General features: G+C 36.7%; 1 protein-coding gene across 1 annotated transcript in view; it reads left to right on the forward strand.

Annotated features, from left to right (window-relative positions):
• Positions 1 to 18,506, forward strand: part of tenm2a (teneurin transmembrane protein 2a) — a 1,216,147-nt gene that overhangs the window by 1,151 nt on the left and 1,196,490 nt on the right. The window lies entirely within an intron of this gene.

Consider the following 18,506-nt stretch of genomic DNA (forward strand, 5'->3'; position numbering starts at 1 on the left):
CAGCAACCTTCTTGCGATGGGGATTATGACTTTACAGAGAAGATGGTATTTAGAGGCTTAAAAGCACAAACTGTTATTGATTCTAACACTGTATTTGCACGCAATTGACAAATAGTTACAGACAAACAAAAAAACTTAAGTGACAAGGGAGCATTAGTCTGATCGGGCCTGTAACGATCTTGTCTATTGTCCTGAGGGTCTCGCACATTGGCCCTGGGCCATCGGGCAGTCCTTATTAGCCGCATTTCCACTATCGAGCCAGGGCTTTAATCGGGCCGGGCCGGGCCGGGCCAATAGCCCAGGAGGTTGAGAAATGAGGCCGAAATCATGTCGCGTTTCCACTGTCGGGCTAGTAGCTCACAGCGCGTCACGCAAACACCGCCCACAGAACGACCCCGAATCAAACGTCACACAACCCGCCCACTTCAGCGGGAATGAGGCAGATAAAGCACACCATAGAATCATCACGAAATGAAACCAGTAAAATGAAGACAACCGAAACAAATAAATTACCCGTTACTGTTCAGCACTACATGAAATGTCTATACGCACAGACCTGTGTATTTCCATTCATTACATTTGTTTACTCGCCGACCGACTGTTGGCATTGTGCATCGAGTGCTCTCGCCACTAACGGACCCATCACAGAGAACGCACCCGTCCATAATATAAAGCCACAGAAATTCTCCTTTATAACTCGATATGGCATGTATTTTATAACATCCTCGTTTTGATAGACGTCGTGTTAAGTGTTTCCGGCACAAGAGCGAGTAGCCTAATAAAATATAGCCATATTTGTTGCGCTCGGCAGCTATTCACTAAAGCTCTTCATTTAAAGTTTCATTTATAAATTTTACCACATCATATAACAACATAAACTCTTGTTTGAGGATATAGAACACATTTTGTGTTTGGGCGTTCCCCCAATGCGTTTAAAGCAGCGAGCGCTGCGCAGGACTGAGTGACAGAAAAAAAGGTTGGCTAGATTCTGCATTCACTCACCCAAATAATGCTCTGTTTGCGCGATTTGATTAATATCATCGTATCCAAATACTTTATAAATAATATTTCAAACCTTCTCCGGTGTTTATTGTTTTTAGAAAATATCTAAAATCTTTTTTTTCAGATAGGGCCTAGGTCTTTGTAAAATGAAAGTTAGGCTATAAGTGGCTTTAAAACGGTTTGATTTATGTATTGTATATAGGCTACCTACATTGTTATAGCTAGCTTTTGTTTATTTTATATTGGTTTATTTATTTAATGCGATTTTATATATATCCGATATTTGTAATTCTTTAATTTCAATACAGCTAAGGCTATTTTATCAAGATATGACACTATATTGTTTAAAGTCTACGAAAGTGGGCACGTAATTTGTTAAGTTTTATGTCTTTCTGTTGTATTTATATTGTGTATTATCTCAAAATCTGCCCGCTCGCGGCATCAACAGAGTTGTGAAGGGACTGCTCTTGCCCGGTCTTACACACACATACAGGCATTTAAACGCGCACAAACACACTTTTTAAACTTGACGAAAACTCTCGAAAACCTTTATTGTCTGCTGTGTTTTTAATATGGTGTAATGATTATTATGCGTTATTGAAACATAAAGGAGGACGCAGCACAGAACGTCACTAAAAATTAAAACTACTTTATTATTTTATGCAACAGCCTTACATTTAAAAGGGAAACACAAGGGTGATCATACGCAAAAAGACCCCAGACTATAAGGCTAGATGTTTTCTTTCCCTTATTTCTTTATTTGTTTGGCGCATGTACTCATGTGCGATCAGAAAACTGCCCGCCTCTCCTTTCACTCCGCCCCGAAGCCCCAGCTGGCCCTCCTTGGCCCAAGGTGTTCGGCGGGCCGAAAAAGGCCGGCCGCTGGCCCCAAGAAAGCCCCGCTTTGGCCTGATTAGGCCCCGGAAGTGACAGTGGAAACGCCACTGGCCTTGGCTCGCCCTGGCTCGTCCGCTTTAGGCGCGATAGTGGAAACGCGGCTATTGTTGAACGCTGATATATTGATCTAAGAGCCAATCACACAGCAGAAATGTACAATGGGAATGTAGAAATGTGTTGGTATTAGAGATGCACCAAATTTTCAGCCACCGAAAATAGGTTATGCTATTTAATGGACCCTCTTATTTTGTGGCTTCAGTCATTGTTGGGATACTCCTAAATCTGTACGCAGTAAAAACTGATATGGAAATATACATCGTTATCGTTCAGTATGGAGAATAATTAATTGAGATAGCATTTTTGCCATATCGCCCAGCCCTAGTTCAGGTGTAAGAAACAGTAATCTGACATGATGTCCCTGGATTAAAGATCTAGCAGTCCAAATATGCTTACACTAAACTTTGTATTGGTAACAAGCGCAATTTATATAAAGCTGCCTTGTGTCCATCAGTGGCAGCAGGAAAGTCAAAGTCAAATACAGTTTTCCAGAAAGAACGTCCAGTCTGACTCTGGTTTGTTCTTCGTCTGGACACTATGTCTGTCAGCCTGAAGCAGTGACAGGGTCCCTGGGGCGTCTGCGCTCCCTGTCCCACCACTGACAGTCCGTAATTCAGCACTAACCTCTACTGTGACCTACCCCTCACCCTGCCACTCCGCTCCTACTCCAAAACATGCAAGACTGGCGTTTGCACTTTTACTGTCCTTTTTTTGCAGATTTACAGTGGAATACTAAACTCAAGGAGGTGAGAGCAGGAATCCGCGTTAAATATAGCACATCAGATTGAGTGTTTTTCACACACACACATTCCGACCTGCTTTGGCAAGCCACTTTGGCTTTTATTCATTTGAAGGATATGATTTCTTGACGTCAGCAGTAGATTTTCCACTAGTTGAAATGATGATTCTTGAATTGAGGAATTGAATTTTTACTGTATTAGCAATGACCATTTTTGATATCAGGGATCACATTTCCAGTTTCAATAAAATCGAATAAAAATTATAATAATTACTGTGTCCACTTGTAGTGACACGCAATAAAATAATGAAATAATTAAACATTGAAATTATATGTTAAGCCATCAAACCAAGAAATTATTTAGAAATTATTTTATAATTGTGGCCCTTAGGTCATTAAATGATTCTAGTGGGGAGGGAGATGCATCTAAAAAGTGATGTGTTGTATGTTGTGTGACAATATTTTGGTAATGTGTACATGGAACTTCGCCTGTGTTATGGCACCTTGCTGCAATTTTAGTTTCCTAAATGGGATAATAAAGTTGAGTCTGAGTCTGAGTCTGGGTCATTTCAGAAGCATTTCGAGACCTGGCAAATCTACGATTGACTGGCAGGATCAGAAATCTCATGTAGCCTAATGGACTGTGTGTGCACAGAGTAACTGTGCTGCAATTATCCTGTGTTCAAACCCCGACTTGTACAAATACTTTGAATTTATGACCTGATGTATTTTGGTAATGTTACTTTTTTATGACCAAAGCAAGACATATTTATTCACAAAGTTTTTTCGAATTTTAGACTGATGTAAAAAATTTAATTTCAAGAACAGAGCATTTAAAAACTAATGTCTATGCATCACTCTGCATTCGAACCCCTTGTCTTAGCACGCTAGTCAGGAACTCACCACTTCACTAAATCACTTGAAACCTCAAATCTACAACATGGGGCTTAACTCCTCTTTTTACTTAGCTTTTTTTTGCTGTTCCAGAGCAATACATAAAAAAATGCTTACTAGGTGTCACGGTAGAAACAGGTTGCGAAACATTTCAAAGGTTCGACACATTTGCTTCGACTGTTTCAGTGTTTCAAGAAGCCTCGATTTACCCACCACTAATTTACAGAGACAACTGCAAATAATAAACACACAGATCTAGAAATAAATTTATATAATTAACCTACCAAAGAAACAAATAAAATGATACTCTAGAAAAGCAGAGATAACCCATCGAAATAAGAAGTATTAATCTCTCCTATGTCCCTCTTTTAAAAAAAAACTAAAAGTTCTTAAACAATGCTCTAGAGCAGGGATGAGCAGACTTGAGCCTGGAGGGCCGGTGTCCCTGCAGAGTTTTGCTCCAATGCTAATCAAACACACCTGAACACTAATCAGTGTCTTCAAGATCACTAGAAAACTACAGGCAGGTGTGTTTGATTAGGGTTGGAGCAAAGCTATGCAGGACACCGGCCCTTCAGGATCAAGTGTGCCCATCCCTGCCCTCGGGAATGATCGTCAAAAATTGGTCTTGTATTTTGGAAGTTAGGACGATTTTAAGGGCGTACTCACACTATGTACAGTTGCCTTGAACCGGGCTAAAGCACGGTTGTCCCCCCTCCCGTCTCCTCCGACGGCCTGCACTCACATTACATTCGGGCCTGGGTACGATTACATCATCGATGATGCGCTGGTCAGAAGCGCTCTCGCTCAGCACAGTGGAGATTTCTCTAGTTTGATCGTTTATGTCGTTTGAGATGCAGTGACAGGCGAAAAAGTGGTGCACTAGGTAGTGCTGTCGCCTCACACACAGCAAGAAGGTCGCTGGTTTGAGCCTCGGCTGGGTCAGTTCAGTTGGCCTTTCTGTGTGGAGTTTGCATGTTCTCCCTGCGTTTGTGTGGGTTTCCTCTGGGTGCTCCAGTTTTCCCCACAGTCCAAAGACATGCGGTACAGGTGAATTGGGACGCCAAATTGTCTGTAGTGTGTGTGTGTGTGTGTGAATGAGTGTGCGTGGATGTTTCCCAGAGATGGGTTGCAGCTGAAAGTAAAAATGCGTAAAAATATGCTGGATAAGTTAGCGGTTCATTCTGCTGTGGCGACCCTGGTTTAATAAAGGGACTAAGCCGAAAAGAAAATGAATGAGATGCAGTGACACGCAGTCAAATATTTCGCTGAACAGATCAGCCCCTTTTGACGCTCATAAACAATCCTCGTGCTGCAGGAATTAGGAGGTTTGCTGAAGGTGTGCAGCTGTCGTGCAGTGAGGGGTTTGCTTCTTTAATAAACTACGACAGTGTGCGTTCATTGAACAGTAAGAATGATTAATTAACCCCTAAGGGTCTACATTATTTTGGAACCCCAAGAGATAGTATTAGTGGGCCATCAGATGCCACAATCAACCCCACCCCCACTCTCTTCACTTTTGTCTTCAACTTTACCTCCTAGCCCTTTCAATTTTGTTTGCAATACCTCTCCGGCTCATAACCCCCTCTTCCCTTTCATCCCGACACCCCTGAAATGTTGTCATAGCGCCTGTACTGGCCAGAAGCGCACCTGTTTATATCTGAAAATCTCCTGAAATATCAAGTAATAAGTAAAAATCAGTTTAGAAACCAAAGTTATGCAAAATTAATTATCGATATCAAAAAATGAATTTAAATGATTTCCATGACATTTTGCTTAATATATATTAGTGATGTATTTTTAATAATTGAAATGAAATTCCTGATATTAATAATTCACTTTCTCTGAGTGATGACCTCATTACTAATATCAAGAATGAAAGTGTTTATTAGTGGTAATGATACTGCTGATAACTAGCAAAAATCAGTTTCCTGATATAAAGAATCCTTTATATCCTTGTTATAAAGACCTGCAATCCTGCAAATTAGTAAAAGTCCAAATACCTTGCCACGATCCCGCTGATATCTGGATATGATAAATGTCCCCGCAGAATGATGGAGCTGACTGAAAGGATGAGTTGACAGTTGAGAAAATGGCTAAATGTCCCAGATATGACAAATCCCCACAGAATAAAACAACAAGCCGGAGCTACGGCTCTCTTTATCTCTTTGTAAAGAAAGAGGCATTTCTGAAGTGCTAGGTAATTGCCCTTTTAGTCCTCAGCTGCGAAGGAGAAAAATGGAATATGAACTGTTGGAATTGAGTTTTGTCTCATTTTCGTACTGCTGTGTCATCTTCAATGTGATCGATGCCAGCGTTCGTGGGCATATTTTCTCCCTGGAGATTGCTTTCAACATTCCTCCTCTGAGCTATTCAGCCATGATTCTCTTTTGCCATTAGGGAATATTTTCAGGAGAATTCCCTGCCAAACATACCCAGCGGTGAGCTTTATTCCGAGCATGATAACCTATTTGCAGCCTCTTCAGCACTGACCCTCTGTGAACCCTCGTGTTTGCAGTGTGAAAGCGTCTGCGGGTCAGAATTGAGAAGTTTCGTCAGGCCTCTGTGGAATGAAGATGTCCTGGACTTGAATCTGAAGGGTTATGGCAAGCCGTTTTGACTTTTACTCATTGAGAGTTTTCAGTATGGCTGTGCGATTTGGGGAAAATATCTAATTGCAAATTTTTTTTTGACAGACATTGCGATTTTGATTTGATTTGCGATTTATTTGTGTAGTCAAGCTTCAGCTCAATAGTCTGTATTGTAACTTTTTTACTGCTAAAATGCAGTGAGTGTCACTGCCGATACTTTTTGTTGACTTTATAGCAAGATGGTCCTCATATCCACTTGTGGTGCTTTTTTGGGTGCTGGTTGTTGCATTTCCTTGTTCTGTGGCAACAATTCTGTGACAGCTCTTACAAATGACCTGGTTTTGTTTGGTGTCTATGACTTTGAAATCAAGATACCGACATGCTGTTTTTCTTTGATATGAATTTGTCTTTGGTGACGCGGTGGCACGGTAGGTAGTGCTGTTGCGTTCACAGCAAGAAGGTTGCTGGTTCAAGCCTTGGCTGGATCAGTTAGCTTCTCTGTGGAGTTTGCATGTTCTCCCCGCGTTCACGTGGGTTTCCTCTAGGGGCTCCGGTTTCCCCCACAAGTCCAAAGACATGCGGTACAGGTGAATTGGGTAGGCTAAATTGTCCGTAGTGTATGAGTGTGAATGGATGTTTCCCAATTAATAAATAAGGACCAAGCCAAAGTAATCAGAATGAATGAACTTTTTATTTGGCTGTGGTATTAGTGTCTGTTGTCATGGGTTAGTGTTAATTTGCCTTTGTTATTTGGGTTTGGTATTGGTTTTGATTGTTTTAGTTTAATGTAAATGTGTCTTTTAGTTTTGATATTGATTTCGAATGTTACGATTTAATGTGAATTTGTCTTTTTATTCATCGGACCCAATGAAGAGTAGGGGATGGGGATCTAAGCAAACAATGGCCATATCAGAAGTACAATCCCTATTAGTATAAACCTGTTTTGTAATGTCAGCAAATATGTGCTTACTACACTCAAAAAATATATTTGCTGCTTGTTTGAACTACTCATTTAAAGTGAGTTGACACAATACAATTCTTAAGGGTATTTTTAGGACAACTTAATTGTTTTATGTTCAATCCACGTAAATTTGTAAAAATTCTAAAATTTTTACAGTGTAGTGCAATTTTCAATATCAGCAATAGAATTGCTACAAAGAATTTCATTTTTTGATATCAGTACTAGTGTTCATTTCTGGTACGATAAAAGTGAATATTACATAGAAATATTGTTAACAAGCCATTTTAGATATCTGAAGTTGCTATGATGAAAAAAAATAGTTATCAATAATTAACATTTCAAAAAATGACAAGTGAATTCTCGACACTCTGAATAAAATGATCTCTGCAAAATTGTTGCAAAAAAACTCATATGTGTTCAATTTAAACAAACAAATTAAATTTAGTAATGTTTAACTTAATTTGTTTGTTTGAATTAAACCCAAATAAATTGTTTACAGCAACTTAAAGTAAAAAAAAAAAATGTAAATACAAAGAATAATTTTTGAATCATATGTTTCAGTGTATCTGGAATTTGCATTTAATAGTAACAATGTATTTATTGATAAAAGAAATATTGCCAAAAGTGTTAGGAGACTCTTCCAAATCTTTGAGACCAATTGTTCCTGTAAATTCTAAAGCCCAGTGTAAATATAACTCTTCATATCAGTAACTGTCTGCACAAAAATCTCAATCCTGGTTAAAAAAAGAATAGAATTAGCAGTTGAAATTGAACTACTAAAATTGAATTGTTGCTGCCAGAAATCCATAAACTGAATAGATTAAAGCTAAAATGGCTTGCCATACTTGGTGAGATATGCAGCGTATCGATCAGCCTGTGCCGGAGAAATGGAGTAATTTTCTGGGCTCAGCGTTGTGGAGAGGGCCAGAGAGTGGGATTTTGGTATTATCGCGGAGCAGAATGAGCAGGGGTGTGTTGCGTTTGGCAATGCAGGGAAGCAGACTGTAAAATGACCGCAGAGGTTAATCGTCTCCTCTGCATCCACACGCAGGTTAATCGATACACGTGGATCGGCCTCCGGGGGTCTGTCGTGCGGTACTCATGCTCTCAGAGATTAAACCCGCTCAGTGCAGCCATTTAACCATTTAACAGGCCAGCGATCTCCTGCACAGAGCTAAAAACATGGCACATTGGGTTGTATTAACAAATAGATTTGAAATCTACAGTGCCCTGCATAAATGAGTACACCATCTTTCTTATTTCTTTTTATAAATTTTTTTGCTAAATATTAACTATAAATTGCTGATTTGTTTTTACAATGTAGTAAAAAAATCTAACCCTAACATAATAGTAAAGACACAGGTGCTGCAAAAAATTATTACAACATCAAATAAACAATATGTTTGTAATTATGGCCTCATTTTGCCTGTTTATTACAATTTGACTTTTTTTTTCTCCTAAGACCATGACTTGGATGTACTCAAGGTTGCATCCGGGTCCTAAGTCATTTTGTTGTATTATTATCAATTATTTAGATAAGTACTAGATTTAGCTTCAGTACTGTTTAATATAATGTATAGGCACAAATATAATTTAGTATAGCTTCCTATTAAGCATATGAATTTAACAGATTTGTAAGTGTTGAACTTGTATATGCTGAGCACTGAATATATATTTTCAGGTTTCTTTGATTGATCATCTGCAGAACAATCTGGTGTGTTGTTTAAGGCATGTGCTGTCTTTGCTTTTTGCACCCGTGTCAATACTCTCACTAGTGCGTATGTAAAATAAGAATGGCATTATTGAGTCTCAGTTCTTTCACTGGTCAAATCGATTCCTCAACGTATCTGTTTTAATGACTGAGAAATAAATCGAGCCACAGCTTCTGCCTCCTAATGAGACTGGTAATAGGTGCCAGTGCAGGACTCCAGAGCTGTATTTTTTATTTGAAGTAGTGAGCATAGCAGTCCTTCTGCAAACCCAAGACACATTGTAGCTGTGGTAAACAAAGGGAGGAGAAGTGGAGAAGAAGGGTTATTGAGGGGATCCAGAGGAATAATTTTTATTTGTATTTATTTATTTAAATCTATTTGGTGCATGTGATCCTGTCCTGCTTACTGTAGCCTGAGGCAAAAATCAAAAAATCAAAAATCACAAATCTATCAAATTGTTTTGAACTATACTTGTATTATTTAATTCCTAACGCTGTCTTGTCTGTTTTAATTGCACATCTTTCCTTCGAATCAAAGTTTGTAATGTTGAGATCCCTCTCCAATTCTGTAGAAAATATCTGTTAATTAACAGTTTCTGTATTTTGTGATGCACAATTGTTTTCTGTTTATTTACGGTTGTGAATTGCATGATGGGATCTTGATCTGTGCTCTGTCGACTTTTGATTTTTGAAAATTCAACAGTTTAACAAACTTTGACTTTTATTGACGTTTTGGTTGCTTGAAATAATGGACCCTCTTCACAAACCTGTTTTGACGTGTTTAACGGTCATCATAATCTTAAATCTTTGAAAGTTTTTAATATTTAGATTTTTTTTAAATGTATGAACATTTATTCATTATATAAATTTATTTATATTATATTAGTTAATTTATCATATCATCTTTGCATCAAAAAAATTAATTATTGCTTATGCGAGATGTTTGTAATGCAGCGTCTATGGGGCTGAGAGTAAGGTTGTCATCAGTCTCACACAATTATTTTCCTTTTTCTAAAAGTCTTGATAACACCATTGTGGAGTTTTTCTTTTATTATTTCAGAAAATACAGTAGTAAAAACTGTATTTGCTGTGCACTCCCATGCACTGCACTCTATGACGCCTGCTGCTACTGATCAACTTGTAAATGTGAAAAAAGCTCTATATAATGTATAAAAAGTAATATATTAAAAAAGATAATTGTAAAATAACAGTTTATTACAGTTTATTATTTATTATATCAGTTTATTACAAGGAATTTGTACTGTGATATACAACATCAACTTAGATAATATATTACTTTAAACTATTAGAAATGTTAATAAAAGTCACTTTTTCAAACTTTTTAAGGTTAAACGTTGTCGGAAGAAAGATCAAGGTTCCACAGTGCATTTTAAATGCACAAATAAACAGGGAAACATAAAATATAAAAATGAAAAAATATTAAGTTCAATTCAATTCAGCTTTATTTGTATAGCGCTTTTACAATGTATATTGTGTCAAAGCTGCTTCACATAAATGGTCCTAGTAACTGGATCAGGGTAGTTCAGTCTTTAGTGTTTAAGTTCAGTTCAGTTTAGCTCAGTTCAGTTTGGTTTGAAGTCATTATTGAGAGTCCAAACACTGAAGAGCAAATTCATCGATATGGATGATATGGACAATATGGAAAACTGCTAATTTACTTTTAATTTGGTCCATGGCTATTTTTTTTCTAATTTGAATGAGAAAAAGATAGTGAAAAATATAACCAATTGTCGTATTGTATGGTCACTAGATTTCTTTTTAAGATGCAAAAATATGTAGCTTTAAATTCTCACCGATGGTTATCAGTTGGCATGGGCCGGTATAAGCTTCTGACGGTATGATAACCTTGGATAAAAATATCACAGTTTCTTGGTATCGTGATTGCTGCTCTAATATATGTTCTTTTTAAATGTCTGGGTAAAAAAACTATAAAACTTTTTCCCCCTTTAAACATATTTATAAACTCTTATAATATTTTGGAACAGAAAACAGGTTAGGTTAAATTGTTAAAATAAATCGTTGACTTCTGCTGTCTTTATTAGTTTTAAAAACAAAGATTTCATTACAATTTAAAATGGCATCTTTGGATATCTTTTTTGGTGGAGATACTGTTGTCCTAAAAAAAACTAAAAAATAAATAAATAAAATATCTTACAGAACAGAAAAATTTGGCAGTTTTATAACTTTTTTGACTTGTGGTTTATTGTCCCATGCCTAGTTATCAGAGAGTTTAAAAATTAGGCACAATATGTTTTGTATATCTTTATTTTTAATAAAAATAAATAAAGAAAAAAATTAATATTTTAACAGCTCCAGTCTGGGACAAGACAACAATGGGTTTGTAGCATTGTTGGCTTCGAAGCTACCTGGAAACCCTTTTTCAATTATCTGTCAAATGTCAAATGACCCTGTCATTGTTTGCATGATCACCATATTGCTTGTGCACAGGCCTAGAAATATATGTATAACATTGTTTATACAAAACATTATGTAATTTTTTCTGTCTTTTGTCTTTTCTTTTTGTTTTGTTTACCTTTTGTCTTTTCTGTTGTAATAGTTGTTGCTTTTTGTATTGCTCTGTGTTGCTTTGAAGTCCAAATAAAAATATAAAAGGACATCTAGTCACCCTAAATTAGAGGCCTAAACTTATATCAGATTATCAAGCATATTACATGTGTAATTTTCAGAATATGTTTGATATTTTTAAATATTTATTGAATTAATTTATTTATTTCATTAGGTTTTTTTTTTTGGCTCTGTAATGCTTTTTGAATTAGCCCTTAAAATTGGTTGTTAAAACCCCAGCCACACCAACAATCTAAATGCTTATTTCTAAACAGCGTTTTTAGTTTGGAGCAAAGAACAAACGACATTACTCATATATGCAACATTCAAGCCATAATGCCCTACTTACATTCGTCTCTTCAGTTTTAGCCAGCATAGGAATGTGTAAAATGAGAAACTTCACCTTAAATTTCTTGTCTCAGCCACCAAAGCAAGATGGAAGATTTTTCTCAGGAGTTTTACATTGTTGCGATCCTTTGGAATTTGCAAGAAGCTCTGCAGATTCTGCATAATTGCCAGATTTATATCAGAACATCCAACGGTTTATGAACTATTGGCTGGAGGCTTTTCAACACGGCTTCATGTGTTTGTCTGTCTAGCTGGGGCCATTAACTGGTGATCATTTGTTTGCGTCCGTGTAGTGCGGCAGAATCTGCAGCTCACTTCTGTCGAATGCTAATGCATTAAGGAGGCTTTGATGTGTTGATGAGGCCGATCCTTGTGTAAAATAAGACTCTGATTTTTTGCAAAGGCACATGGTGGTGTCCTTTCATTCGAAAACCCTCCGCAGGAAGCCAAATAGAACGCTGAACCAAATCCCATTGTAGGTGCAGCGCAAGACTGAATTATCCCTTCAAGGCTCACACCCTCTTTGTTTAACGTGTATGTTTTAAATTGGCAAGGGAGAGATTGAGTCTGCGCTACCTGTGGGGCTCCAGAGTCCTGCTGTTTTGTAATTTTTCAAATTAAATCCTTTTGCAACTCATCTTGCGCCCGACTGAGGGAATGTCAAGGGTAAAGGAGGGTTGGAATGTCTTTCGCTTTTAATGCCGTTTTGCTTTTTTATGTTAATTATTTTAACAGGCTTAATCTGCCTCTCTCTCATCAGCAGCGACCACATGCCTCAAAGACATTGCTGGTCCATGGCAAATCATGACACCTAGCCAAATTGAGCCCCTGGTGTTAATCATATATGTAACATTGAAAGAAAAGTTGCACTCATTAAGTGAGACTGTTTATCTCAACCTGAGAGGAAGATCAAAGTCAAGGGCATCTTTTCTTTGAATGACTTGACTTCTTTCTTTGATAAAAACATGTTCTGCTATATGCATTATATGCACATACATATACACGAGAAAGTTGAGCTCAGGTCTCGAGAGGTCCCCCTTGTAAAAGGAGGTTGAAAAGGAGATAGGGTGGTAGCAGGGATTCTTCCAAAACGAAAATAAGGCAGTGGTCTTTTTATTGTAGGCGTGGATCAATCAAGTTAGATTATTGCTGATTACAGATAAGACACCAGCCATGATCAATCAAATCACATGCTCCTCTCGAAATTAGTTTGTAAAACTAACTTAAAAAGTTAAGTTGAGTAAGTTAAGCCCTGCTCACACTAAGATTTCAGCCACAAATTTTTTATCTGAAACTAATTTTGGAAATCCTAAAAGATTCCTAAAATCCTTGGCTAAAATCTGTGATCTTTAATTGTTGGTTTGACATGTTCACAGACAGCCACTTAATGCCTGTTGCAATCAGATTTTTCCTCCGATGAAGTTCTGCCAGTGTCAGAAGATTTCAGACACTTTCCTGCAGTGTGACAACAGCTGCGATGAGAGTCAATCCAAGAACCAATAGGAGTGCAAAATCTGATAATTGACCTTGAATAATAAAAAAATAAATAAAAATAAAACTGCTTTTATTCTACCTGGATTAAAACAAATACAACTTATAACACACACACACACACACACACACACACACACACACACACACACACACACACACACACACACACACACACACACACACACACACACACAGATATATATACAATTTCAAAATATGAAATATGACAATTTCATATTTCATATCCATAACGGAAAAGTGTCACATCCATAATGACACTTTTTCTTCATAAATGGGAAAATATTAAATAAAGTAAAACCAATATTTTTTTTCTATAGAGAGCAAACTCTTATCATTTTGATTAGCATTGTTTCTTTTGGGTTGTGCAGTTCATATCACATAAATTCTGCAAAGTTTGCTGTATACTGTAATCTCGCAGACTTTTTTTGTCACATCCATAACGCATGTTTATTTTCCACATTAAAGCATAAAACATGTTTACAGATTGATATTTTCTGCTCCCATAACTCTGTAGTCAGTTGTTTGGGAAAATATAAACAAAAGTTTCAATATAATGTTAACATATGCTTTCAATGTGAATTTATGTTTTGAGTTTTTACTGCAAATGTCACATCCATAAAGCTGGAATTATAATATGTAATAATTTTCATTTTTATTTCAAAATTATTTTAAATTTTAGCAAATCCACTTAAATTTTGATATATTTTACTCAGTACAGGTCAGAATAACTACATATATGTAAATGTTACTCTGAATGACATTTTGACATTTATCTTGACATTTTATTTTTACTTAGTTTTTAAGAAAGATTATAGAAGGCTTGTATTTAATATGCATTCTGTGAGGTGGATACCAACATGCAACTTCTCTGATAAGTTTATTGAGAGTGATAGGAATACTGGAAGTATTTTAAATCAAACACTTTATTCATTTTTAAATATTGTATTAATTCATACAATGCCTTTATATTTACTGAAAAAACAGTGATCTGAAAAAAAATCACACGCCCTCGAGTGATTCCATGACTTTACAATTTTTTGTTCTGTTTAATGCAAATATATATTTTAAAGAATGTTGGAAGTCAGTATTAATTTATGGCTATAGTTGCATAATACTGTGGAAGTCAATAACTAGTGGTTCTTATGATTCTTATAGTGGTGAACATTCTTCAAAATATTGACTTTTGTGTTCAACACAAGTGAGAAACTCAACCTGGTATTTATCAAGTGATGAGTGACCAAAGGATGACAAAATTTTAACTTTTGGATGAACTCTTTAATTTATTGTTGAAGTTTCCTTTTCATTTGCTATATTTACCCTTTATTCATATCATGCTGAAAGCGTGAAAATCAACTTGCTATGTAGTTTTTTCAAAGGTTGAGAGGAAATATCCATTTGATGACAAAATAGCATAGCACAGTTGGTTTGGACATTTTTCTTTGACACCCACATCAATCAATATGAGAAAAGGTTTCATCTTTTTTATTTCTAGTATTCATCATTGCACATCCATATGCTTAATAGCATTTTATGATGTGCATTTTGCGTTTGTTTTAGTTTTTCCTCACAAACAGGTTACAAGCCTCCAGTAGAGAGGCTTTGCTCGTCTCCGCTGTCCCTCAGAGGGTCTGTGAGCAGGTGGGCTCTGCCTCTCCTCTATCAGGGCCCGGTAATGAGATCTCGAGCACTGCTCTAGATGGCGAAGAGGCTTTGATATTAAAATCAACACCAGCTAACGTGCCTGGAACTGGATGCAATGCATAGCAATTTAATTCCTCTGATCCCCTGTGAAAATTTAAAAGGTACTCAGTGCTCTTTGAATATAGATATTAGAGTGGGTGGCAGTGCAGTTTGAATATGCATGTTATTGTAAATGATTGATGTAATTGATGTCTGTTTAATTTATGAGAGGCCAATTGGCTCATGTTAATGGGGAGAACTTGGGTGGATTTTGCTTATCTTGAATTAAAATGAAAATTCATCCAAAAATAAATGTTGAGTCAGCTTTAACTAATCCCGGGGTCGCTCTAGTGCTGTATGCCCTTCTTTTCTTTTTACTACAGAAAAGGAAAAATTCAGTGTCCTACTTTTCCTCATTCATATTGTGGCAGTGAATAGCAAACAGCTTTTTTAAAGGACCTAGAAGTATCACAAAATAATCCCCTTATGATTTGGTTTGGTGGAAAACAAACTAAAATGTAATGTATTATTTAACAAATAAAAGTCTTGAGTTTTTGATACTCTGTTAGTAGCACAGCAGATCACTCAGACGTTCTAGGAAAAAGCAAATGAAAATCAAAATGAATATCAGTGTGACACAATATATCCAAAACGCATGTATTTTGATTTCTTAGATAAATATTTGTAGGTGTTGTGTTTCATGTTTTATTTATTTTGATTTATCGTATTTGAATGTAATCAGAGCTACTCAAATTTTAAGAAGACAATCAGCCAAGGTCTAGATTTGTGTATTTTTTTAATACATTCAGTTTATGTTTATGTTTCACCAACTCTGTTTTACACCAGAACACTTGGACTATATGTCACATGGAACCATTCTGTGATAATTGTGCTTAATTTTGCTCTCTATTGTCTGCAATTATACTGACGACTGTGAGCTGTTGTTGTATAAAGTATAAATGCTTTCTGTAAACATCTCTCAAAATATGCCTATTTTTAGTATTTGTTGCTGAAGAAGATTTCATTTGGTTTCATGTGGTTTGTAAGCAGGAAGTTATGTGACAATAGGGCGAGGATCCATGTGCAGCTCTATTTCAAGAGTTCCAAATTGGATTTGTTTAGCGTTAATAGCAGGTTTGGCATGGTGTCCCGGGAGAGAACCCTGAGCTTGGAGATAGCCAGTCGTGCTCAATCATATCAGGTGCTCTTCTCGAAATTAGTTTATGAAACTTCACTTAGTAATGTCTGACAGGCAATGGTCATTCACTGAAGCAAACATGTACATACAGGGAAATCCAGAAGCGTGGTCAAGGTCACAGTAGGGTTGGCTGATGCGAAACATCATCAACATTTTGACAGTGTCAAGATCCTGAGGTCAGGTCAAGTCAAGTCAAGTTGGCTTTATTGTCATTTCAACAATATACTGTGCAGTACACAGTGCAATGAAGCAATGTTCCTCCAGGACCAAGGCGCTACATCAAACAACATAAATTGACAGCATAAAGTTGTACCGTACAAAAAAAGTAGTTTCAACACGCTGCACTGAAGCATGATTCGAAGCACCCAGGTCACGTGACTAAATTGATTCAAAGCAAGAGACATTTTAGAAGCATTTCGAGACCTGGCTAATCTGTGTTTAATTGATAGGGTTGGGAAAACCCTCTATCTCATGTAGCCAAGTGGACATTTTCTTGTGTACCAGACAGTGTGCTGCAAATGTCCCAAGTTACTATCCTGACTTGTACAAATGCTCCGAAATTTTGACTTGATGTATTTTTAGTAATGTTACTTTTTTATGACCAAAACAATACATATGTATTCACAAAGGGTTTATTCGAATGTCAGACAAATGTTAAAACAAAACACATTACAAGAACTGAGCATTTTTAATTTTTGTTTGCTGAAGCTGTCGCAAAGCAATGCATAAAAATACCACTAGGTGTCGCTGTAGAGATGGGTTTTGAAGCTTCGACACATTCACTTCAGCTGTTTCAGCCTCGCTTTGCCCATCACTGGGTCACAGGCTATGAGGCTGATACAGGTGGCAAACAATGAAAACAAGGCAAGGAACACAAAAAGACTAGACACAGGAAACACTTTGTAATGTTACAAGGATAAACCAAAAAGACTCAGCAAAGTGTGTGGGAATGTGAGCTGTATAAATAGTCCATGTATATAGTCTTACTTCAGCTGTCAGCTGTGTGTGTGTGTGTAACCAGCGGAGTTCTGGAAACAGGTATGTGTGAGGTACATGACATGATTTGTAGTTTAAGTTGACAGAATTGTAGCCCGGGTGATGGTGCATGCTTACCAGTGACCTGCAAGCCTGAATCGCTGGTAATCGTGACATGGTTAAACATATAGCAAAATAACTAAATAATCCTCCTTCAAAAGTATTTGTCTGTCAAAAAGATAATTTTTTATTTAGTTGGCAATGTCGTTTTGTAAAGAATTATAAATCTTAAGTACTTAAGCATGCCTATAGACTATCTCATGTAACTGTGAGGATGTGTTTATTATGCCTGTAACTATTGTCTTACTTGCTACGCTGTCACTTAAATCTTAAGATTTATAAATGCATGGCATGTGATGTTACTTTGATTATGTCTTTGCCCAGTGCTTTCGACCTTAAGACAAATTATGACTAGATGTCAGACTGGCCATGATCAGAGAGATTAGTCTTTTTAGCGTTTAGCAGATTTCAAAGGCCTGAGACCCAGGGCAGTGAACACCATAACTCCTGATCTCAGCACTTGCCAGGTTTGCGGATCATAAAAGCATATTTTAAAATGTGCATATGGCAGTTTTCAGTTCTCTCGTATCTTAATAATCAGATGATATAATTGTGCTCACAGCAAGGCCACAAGGACCTACAGGGGTTTGAATGGAGACTCTATTACAGGATGTCAATTTAAATAGATTTTTTTTGTAATGCATATGATAGATAGATAGATAGATAGATAGATAGATAGATAGATAGATAGAGATAGATAGATAGATAGATAGATAGATAGATAGATAGATAGATAGATAGATAGATAGATAGATAGATAGATAGATAGATAGATAGTGTCTAGGGATGCTCATTTCGGTTAATTTTGCTATCCGACAACCGCCGCTCATTAATCGGTTATTAACGGTTAACTGGTAAGATTACTATTAATTTTATATTAAACAAATTGACATGTACATTTTGTGTCTGACACATTAAATATTGCATTTGTAAACCGTTTTGTTGTTTAAATATGATATTGCGATAATGTGCATACATGCTTTATAAGCTGTAAAATAAAAGGTAAAGCCTATTTGTTGCGTTTATTACGCAGATCAAGGTCAACATCAGCGCTGGTTTGGTATCAACACGTCTGTATCAGACAGCAATATTCTTCTTCCATTTTGCTTCTTTGGCAAATGTGTTTGTAGGCACGGGTTATACGTTATTGTCCGGCAAGTTTGTCTTGCAGTTGAAGAAGGGGCCGAAAACAAGGCGCATCTCACTGCCTTTATGTTGACAAGGAAAAAAGA

Source organism: Danio rerio, chromosome 14, assembly GCF_052040795.2.
Source record: "Danio rerio strain M-AB ecotype USA chromosome 14, GRCz13ab, whole genome shotgun sequence".
Taxonomy (NCBI): domain Eukaryota; kingdom Metazoa; phylum Chordata; class Actinopteri; order Cypriniformes; family Danionidae; genus Danio; species Danio rerio.